General features: G+C 38.2%; 1 long non-coding RNA gene across 4 annotated transcripts; it reads right to left on the reverse strand.

Moving 5' to 3' along the window:
• Nucleotides 1–328: 328 nt before the first annotated feature.
• LOC137203379 (uncharacterized) lies at nucleotides 329–9,143 on the reverse strand. Of its 4 annotated transcripts, XR_010933071.1 has the most exons (5): nucleotides 8,862–9,143; nucleotides 7,604–7,935; nucleotides 6,711–6,763; nucleotides 5,465–5,790; nucleotides 329–2,921 (listed from the first exon to the last, which is right to left on the reverse strand). It is a non-coding gene; the product is annotated as an uncharacterized lncRNA (long non-coding RNA). The 4 variants fall into 4 exon arrangements; XR_010933068.1 differs by lacking the exon at nucleotides 329–2,921 and having other exon boundaries at nucleotides 2,963–5,790; XR_010933069.1 differs by lacking the exon at nucleotides 329–2,921 and having other exon boundaries at nucleotides 2,963–5,790; nucleotides 7,604–7,986.
• Between the last annotated feature and the right edge of the window lie 395 nt (nucleotides 9,144–9,538).

Genomic DNA, 9,538 nt, shown 5'->3' on the forward strand with positions numbered 1-9,538 from the left:
TTTGTTTTGGAGTTATGTTTGTGTGTGTCCCTGGGTGTCTATTTGTTAAAGAATACTTCTATTCCAGCAAATAATTTCTTAATCAACCATAAAGATATTCAGAGGCGTAGTGAGATACAGTGATTTTTATATGGTGACTTTGTAGCTCTTGACTAACTTTCTTAGTATTTATAGGCTTTTTTTCCTGATGCCTTAAGATTTTTACACACATAATTATGCCATCTGTGAAGAAATGCCATTTTTACTTCTCTTTTTTCAAATTTCAGGCCTTGTATTTATCTCAAAAAGTATTGATCGAAAGAAGCCAGACACCATAGAGTATAGACTTTATAATTTTATTCGTATCAAATTCATGCAAAGAATATGCAAAACTAATTTTTGGTGATAGAAATCAGAAAAGCAGTTACTGCTGGAGAAAGGGAGGGCTATTGGTTGGAAAGTGGCGTGGAGAAATTTTCTAGAACGATAAACATGTTTCTCTATATCTTGATCTGGATGTTGGTTACTTGGGTACATACATATGTCAAAATTTGAACTATGCAATTAAGATTTATGCATTCTCCTCTATGTAAATCACAGTAAAAACAAAACCACATTTTTGTTTGTTTGATTTTGGTGAGGGAATATAATGCAATAGTAAAGATAAAGTCAGAGCTCTCCACACGGTTCATTTTGGCTCAGGACTCTGTTCTTGACTGACTGGAAATAGCAACCCCAAATCTAAACCGCGACACTCCCTGGAGGCTGCTATAGTTCAAGATTTACATTAAAATTTTAGACAATTAAAAACCCACTAACCAGCGGTAGAAGGAGAAATGATCGTCTCTACTAGAGTAATAGGGGTTGAACCCTCTTAATTTGAAATTTTGCCCAAAATCAAGGTGCTAATGAGAATAAAAGAGTCAATTAATACTTTTAAAATTTAGGACTCATTATACACAAATATAAATTGATATATGTATAATTACTTCTTTTGGTTAATTTGTTTTAATGGGAGATTACTTACTTTAAAACCATAAGGTGGTAAGCAGACAGTTGCTACATCCATTCATAAGTGTTAACTTAAATAGGTTGGAAACAGTCTATAATTGTGTGTGTTTATAAGTATAAAACATCTAAACACAGTTGAATAAAATAAATACTCAGCACAGCTCAATGTTCATTCTCTTTCCCAGAGAAAGTAAAGCATGTGAAATAAGTAAAACAAGTGTGAGTTACTTTAGTTGAACATTAAGTTGAGTGTAAGGGACCAGCCCCTGATAAGAGAAGAATGTGGATCTGTTTTCAGAGTGAGAACTGTTAAGGAGGTGCAGTTTGCTTTGTAAATAGCAAATGAGACAGAAAAACAGCTGAGTGCTAAAACACCATTCGCTTCAAACAATCTTCTATTTCTACTTTATTCATATACAAATTTCCAAAAGTACTAGTTTAAGAATTATTAAATCGGAAAATATATTCAATCTTTTAAAATGTGAAATAAAAGGTTTAAACATTCTTGTAAAAACATCTGTTAGATACATAGATATAAATTTGAGTTAAGAAGAAATCACACTCTTCTTTCCCCAATAGACACACGGTGCCATAAGTGAGCTAATCTGCCATCCTCCCAGCCCTGGGCATGTACAGCCGTCCCTTCTACTGCTCCTTCAGAATTGTTGCAAGGACTCATATTGAAACTTGAGACTTGAGAATCTCTAAAATCCTAGGAAATCCAAGATGCCTGGAAATTCCCCTTCTTGTCTGGGAAATCTCTTAAGAGTTATGGGTTCACTTGGGGCTTTCCTATTCCTCAGGCTCTGCAGAATCCATTGAACAGGGGGCTGGGGGCGGTGGCGGGGGAGGTGGAAGTCTAATTGAGCACGAATCTTTAGAACCCTTGGTATGGGAAGAAGATATGGTCATGCTGTGACTTGTCAAGAATTTGGAGCTTCTGGTTTTAGAAAATATGCTTAAAACATGCCTGAGTGCCAAGGAAAGAAGTATTTGGAGACTCCTTATTTTGTTTTAAAAACTACCCTCTAATTATGGGGGTGAAGTTCAGAGGACTCAGTAAACTTGTTTAGGCTACTGAATAACCAGACCAGGGCAAAGATTTAAATCTAGGTGGTCCCTACTCATTAAAAAAAAAAAAATCACCAATATTCTTTAACGTGTCAAATAAAATGACAAAGTGTTCATGAGAAATATTAGCAATTTCATGCCCAATCCCTACCCATTCCTGACCTGCCTACCAAAAGCAACCCATTTGCAGTTCTGCTGCTTCTAGGATTTCTTTCCAATTTTAAATGTACTCTTCAGTTAAAAATTTGAGACCTAATCCATTAAATTCCTTTTATGGAAGATGACATGATCATTTAGCTCTCTTTAAAACCAACAAATGGAAAAAAAAAAAAACCCAAAACAACCCTGTTTCAATACATTCTTTTCTCAACGCAACCTCCCAATGCAGCTATCCCATAATTTGGGGTAAGAAGAAATTTCAGTGCTTCCATTATTCTGACTATGTTTGTATTGTTCACAGCTAAACCACATAGCATACTATGGTCACGTTTCCTTTTTCGTCTGCAATTTTCCATTTCCCTAGGAGTTCGTTAGCAATTGTCTCACTGCTTCGATTTCTATGTACTTTTCATTAAGTTAATTCCCAGTATTTTCACAGAACTCTGAAAACTTCCATAATCATTCACTCAGGTTTTTTTCTTTGTTTATTTGTTCATTTGTTTGACTTTGTCTTTTTAGTTTCCCTCCTGGGGTATTCTCTCTCAGCTCCAGTTTGATCTGGCTGTTCTTATCAGATTAGTTTTAGGACTCCACTTCCTTCTTACTCTTAGCATTTTCTGCTTCTTCTCCTTTGTTGGATCTCTTGTTCCCCAGGTCTCATGATTTCTACTTCTTGATTTATTCCTTGAAGAGAGCAGCTTCTGAGAAAAGGCGCATTGGAAATAATCATTTTGAGACTTGACATTATGAAAATGTCTTTATTTTACTCTCACACTTAATTGATTGTATGACTAGATATAGAATTCTAAGTTAGAACTTAATTTTCCTTAGAATTTCAAATATATTGCTCCATTATCTTCTGGCTTCCAGGATTGCTGTTCAAAATTTTATTTAGTGGGATTTTGGCAAAGAGAATACATATTTGTTTTCAGTCAGCAATATTTAATCCTCTTTATTACACCACATTGTTCTCTCAAATATTTTCTAACTGTTTAAGCATGCCTGATTTTTTTTTTTAAGGGCAAGAGGTAAAACATTGATTTGTACTTTCAGTAAGGTGTAACATGAATGATAATTTTTAAAAAATGAAAACAAGTTTTGATAGAGAAGAGTTATAATACAGTTGAAAAAGAAAGTAAGTAGATCAAGAGAGTTTCAGAAAATATCAGAAGAACTTTGGTATTACTGAATACTTTATAACCTTTCTAATTGAGTAGCTATTTATTTCTTTATGGCTCTTAAATTTAAGATGGAGGCCTAAAAATTGTTTGGGCAGTTCTATAGTTTTGTTCCTATGTTACTGGAACTTTCCAACTCAAATTCTTTAAAGACTAATAATAGACATATATTACAGAAAGAGTTCCATTGTAAAATCCTTAATTACACTTTGTCTGTGAAACACCATTTTTAGCATTTTCAGCATTTAAACCATATCCTTTAAGTTTATTCTTGTACCTTATAACTGTTCATATATTCAACTGGCTTAAATCCAATAAGCATCAGATTGAAAGTAAAGAGATATAGCTTCTGGTAGACCTAGCAATCTCCATCTCTGTCTCAAACATATGAAGTTTATGAAATGTAGGCTTCTTATCTCTCACATTAGCCTTTTCTTTTTATAACTTCCACTTAATTTTGCACAATGATGAAATGAGATGAGATGAAATGAGATTAATAAAATTCTATTTATAAGAAATTCTTTGTGGAAAGGAATTGAATTGTGGGGAAAACATTTCGAGGGAGTTTCTAGTTAGATACTGCAGGTTAAATACACCCCAAATCAAACTCAAATGATTTAAACAACCTAATGGGATTAAAACAACTGTCAGTGTACAAGGATAAAATAGAGAGTAAGCAAACAATTTCAACTATGTTTTAGAATGAAAACATCAGATGAACAAGGGGTATTTGAATCAGCAGATCTTTGAGAGTTGAAACCAGAAGTAGATGAATTCATTCCTCAAAACCCCGAGGCCTCAAGGATTGGAGAAAGATGCAAATGGAGAGAAAACAAGGGTAAGGGTCAATATTTCGAGTAGTTAATACTGCATCTTCGAAATCCTTCAGAAGTGATGGATAACCCTCCTTTACCCAAGAAGAAGATTAGCCTTTACTCTCTGGAGAGGTTCAACTAGAGAGAATTTGGACTTGCAGTCACCTCCATGCTGAAAATGGGGGTTAAGTAAACATCTACATTCTGAATGGTTACATCCTAACCCTTTTCCTTCATTAGCTCAGAGATGTTGACTGCCAGCAATATTTCTCCAAGGTAGGAAAATGGGAGAAGATTCTTCCCTGGAAAAAATTTACCGGCTCTATCTCCCCACCAAAGATTTAGAGTCATTGAGATTCGGGAGTACTTGAATTTAATTTCCTAGATGGATACTCTCTAACAATGTCTATAATTTGTTAAATTCTATCCACACACACTGAACTTCTATTCAGCTTTTCATTGCCTTGTTCTTAAATATGAATGAATGGCATCAAACTTCTCAGCAACCTTGAGAGCTAGAAAACAGTGGAGATGTGCCCTTGAAATTCTTAGGGGAAATGACTACTAACTTGGAATCCTATTCCTGGCTAGACTGTTAGTTTAGTATAAGGGTAGAATAGAGAATTCTTCAGATATCCAACATCTCATTTTTTTGCTCTCATGTGTCCTTTCATAGTAAGCTAGTAGAGGATGTTATTCATTACAATGAGAACTAATCTAAGAAAGAGGATGACGTGGGACCAGAAATCAGGAGATCCAACACAGGAGAGAAGAAAATGCTCAGGATGCTGGTGAAAGGAAGACCCAGTATGATAAGTGAGTGTCCAGCCTGGAGGGCAAACCATTCAGGTCAGAGGAGGACAGAGTACTCTAGTGGACTTGTCTCCAAGAAAAAATTATAGACTAGTGATACATTTGAATGATTTGCATTTGTCCTAGAGATTTCAGGCATGATAGGTACATACAAATCTCAGCAAACAAACAAACGAACAAGCAGAGAAAAGCATGAGGTATCAAGCTGCACAAACTTTAAGCTCAGTGTACAAAACATGTGTTAGTGTTGACTGTGTGTGGTGGACTTAATGGCGACTTGGTTTAAATTTGAACATAGTGAAGTTGGAAATTGTTCATATGACCTTCAAAACGTAGTCAAGCTTCAGAAGAAATGGTCCATTGTCCCTTTACTTAGATCTTATGTTTTGTATTCTCTCTGCCCAGGATGCTCTTCCACAGGAAAATTGGTTGACTCACTGTTTTAATCATGGAGGTCTTTTCTCAACATCACTTCTGTGATCAATCTAAAAATAGCACCTGCCATCACCTCCTCTACTTCATTTTCTTCATAGGACATATCAGTTCCTAAAATTACAACATTTAAAAAAATTGTTTATTTTCTGTCTGTTCTCTGTTGTGTCCCAGCACTTAGAACATTGTCTGGCATGTGATAGGTGCTCAATAAAGGCTGTGGTATGAGTGAACCAGTGGATAGTCAGCTCCATGGTAGCAGAGAATGTCTTGTTCATCATCGTATCTTCCACTCCTCACCAAGTGTTTATAGATCTAGGCATTCCAGGAACCTGTGTTGAATGAATGAATGCGTGAATGAATGAAAGCAAAGGTGAGTGTTCTCTTAAAATTTTTAATTAAAATATTGTTTTGTAACCTTTGGAGGCGTCACGCAATTAAAGAAGAGTCATCTGCGCAGTAGAACTCAGAATGACTGATTAAATACCTTCTTTCCTCCTGAGATCCTCCCATGGGGGATCTCAGAATCTGAGCAGCAAGCTCTGACAGTGTGTGTGTGGTATGTTCACTCACTCCTGAGATAGTGAGCAAATCCAAATTAGCATGATTACTAACATGGTTAAAAAGTGATAAGTACACGCCAGGGTCAATGTCAGTTTGCAGTCCCTTTGGAGTTCTGTCCATGGCCAGTACTCTGCCTCTTCTCTCTCTTCTCTGTATTTGTAGATATTCATGGTTTATACAAAGTTGGCAAAGGGAGGAAATAATATTGTACATTATCTATAATTACTATAACTAGAATTCTACTGATTTTTCTTAAGGCAATATGAACAAGAGTAAATACTTTAAGAAGTGGACCATCTCCTGAAAGTGTAACAAGCAAGTACAGACAAGCTGTGGGACTACAAACAGTTGTGAAATAGTGAACGTGAGGCCAGGGGTGGTGGCATTCTTACTTCTCTGTCTATAAATGTCTCATATTAAGTTAGTTTTCTATTTCTATTGGCTAAACATTTTTTCATTGACCTTCTTGATAAAAATGTTTATCTAATATTTTTTTCAGAAATCATAAAGAGAATCCAAATTCATTGAGATCTAAGAAAACACTGACTGAAAGAGTCCTCCATTGCTCATTTTGATGTTTTAAGAGCCGAGGGTGTGTTCTGCCTTTAATCCAGGGCCCTGCTTTCAATCAGCAGCGCTGGCAAAACAAGGAATGTAGTTGCCCTGTAGGCTGAAGGCAAGATCCTACCTGTTGTCTCTGGGAACCTTAACGATATAATCCAACTCTCTCATTCAAATAAGCTGTGGATGAGAGAGAATGAGCTCAGAAATAAAAAAAATTTCCAATCTGGATTTATTTAAGAGTTTTACACACACACACACACACACACACACACACACACACACACATACACATATGTATATATGAAGAGAGAGAGAGAGAAAGATAATTTGAATATTCTAAACTAGTCTAATTTAGATACATAGATCCTATTTACATCAAAATATTTACCATTCTGGATTACTAATAGTATTGACAAAGTTTTGGTACACATTAATAACAAGAGTGATTTAGACTTCTTGAGTGATATCTTTGTTTCGCTACTCGAGGCCACGCCTGGGCTCTGACTTTAGCCCAGGACACAGGGAGGGCAGGGAAGGCTGACTGCTCAGTGGGATAGCCAGGCTGGCTGAGCTGGAATAGCTCAGGTTATGTCATGCCAGCAGGTACCCATGTGTTTCCTGTGGACAATGTGTGGCCCATGTGGAGAGGGAGCTTGGCTGGAGCTCCTGGGAGAGGGAAGGACGCCAGCAATGTGTGCCTGGGTTGGAGGGGCCACCAGTGAAGTTGGGCCTTTGCCTGTGTCCTGAGCCAACACCCAGGCACCTGCAGGGAACCCCCGTATCGTTCTTGAAAGCACTTATAAGAGAAGCACTGCCAGGCCAAGAGAGTGAGTCCACCGAGCCAAGTCCGAATTCTCATCTCTCCTCCCTTCCTCTGCTTCATCGCTGATGGAGGTTCAAACACCCCCTAGAGAATAAGGGATGGACGAAGGATATCAGAGCAGAAGCCAAAGCACCCCCTGTGCACAGAAGTGGCCAACTATAGAGGCCTCAGCTGGGAAACGGGAGAGGACTTACCTTTGAGTGAATATTGAAGAATTGATTCTCCTATTTGTTTTATATATACTTTTTTCTGTGACGTTTTGATTTCTAAATTGGGAGTGTTTTTTTTTTTTTTTTTGCGGTACGCGGGCCTCTCACTCTTGTGGCCTCTCCCGTTGCGGAACACATGCTCCGGATGCGCAGGCTCAGCGGCCATGGCTCACGGGCCCAGCCGCTCCGTGGCATGTGGGATCCTCCCGGACCGGGGCACGAACCCGTGTCCCCTGCATCGGCAGGCGGACTCTCAACCACTGTGCCACCAGAGAAGCCCGGGACTGTATTTTGTGATGATGTTGTGACTTAAGGATCTGTTCATCCAAGAATAAACAAAAGGCTCATGGGAACTGCCCCAATTTCATCTAGAGTTAGGGTAAGATTATAGCCAATGATTATATTTTAAAAGGATGCTGGGAGACCAAAAATTAAAGTTGTATTTTTATTAAACCATAACCCAAACAAAAAAACTCTGTTACTTCATTTTCTGTATGTGGTTCTTGACTCATCTTAAGGCAATGACCCAAAATAATTAGTTTAACAAGAAATCATCCTTAAGAAAATTTATTCACTCTCCCACACTGGATAGTGTCATTTGAAATTTGTATTTCACACATTTTTTAACTTTATAAGCAAAGCATATCAGAAAGTTTCACTAGATGTGACTGAGGGTAACATCTGTACTTATCTGAGAGTTGCCTAAAGCAGTCAGACTGGATGTGGACCAGTGAGATCTGAGGTTGCTCCTTGATAAAACAACTTCCCAATAAACGGATGAAAGAACTATATGCAACAACAGTTAACACAAGGAAGTGATTATCTGGACATAAACTGAAATTTATTCTTGAAGTAAAGCCGGATTGCACAAGATTATCTTTATCAAGGTAGTAAGAATAAAGAACAAGGAGTTTTCCTTGGATTTCTCTGTTGCTCATATCCCACATCTCGTATATCAGCAGGTCCATTTCTCAGACCCATCTACCTCTCCCCATCTCCACCACTATCACCCCGGTCCAACCTCTCATTGCTTAACCCCCAGACTACATGATGGCTTTCTGCTGCTCTTCTTACTTCTACTCGTAAATCCCTAGGATCTATTTTCATTACAGCAATTGAAGTGACCTTTCAAAAAATATATATAACTAGATCACACCTTCACACTACTTCAAACCTTCTAATAATAGCATAGAGAAGAAATATGTCCATTTGTAAATCCATACATGGCCTAACCACTGCTTACCTGTCTGACTTCATTTCATACCACTTTCCCTGTCACCCACTGCTCTCCAGCCGGTCTCACTGTTAACACAGCCAGACTAGCTGGCTTCCTCTAGGCATTCAGATCTCACTTCAGATGCCACTTCCTCAAGGAGGCCTTATCTGCCCATTCAATCATGAGACACCAAGTTGCAATCGTAACACCGTATTTTGATTCTCTGCAGAGTACTCATTTCCATCTGATGTTATCCTCGTATATTTATTTACAGGTGTGGCAGACAGACTTCAAGGAAGCCCCCGTCATCCCCGTCTCCCGGTATTTATGCCTCTGTATAATCTCCTCCCCTTGGGTATGGGCAGAACCTCTGACTTGCTTCCAACCAATAGAATATGGCAAAAGTGATGGGAGGTCACCTTTTATTGCAAAGGGGATGGAATGTCGTCCTTGGGTTTAGGGTACATTATAAAAGATTCCATTTCTTTAGCAGACTTGCTTTAGAGACTCTATTTTTTCTGGCTTTGAAGAAGCAAGCTGTTGTGTTTTGAGAGACCCCCCTGGAGAGAGCCATGTAGCAAGGAACTTCAGGCAGCTTCTAGCAGATCAATAACCCCTGAAGTTCCATACCTGCAGGAAGTAAATGCCGCCAACAACCACATGAGCGTGGAAAAGCCCTGAGCCAGGCCCGGTCTATACTTTGA

The sequence above is a fragment of the Pseudorca crassidens genome, chromosome 12, assembly GCF_039906515.1.
Source record: "Pseudorca crassidens isolate mPseCra1 chromosome 12, mPseCra1.hap1, whole genome shotgun sequence".
In the NCBI taxonomy this organism is placed as follows: Eukaryota; Metazoa; Chordata; class Mammalia; order Artiodactyla; family Delphinidae; genus Pseudorca; species Pseudorca crassidens.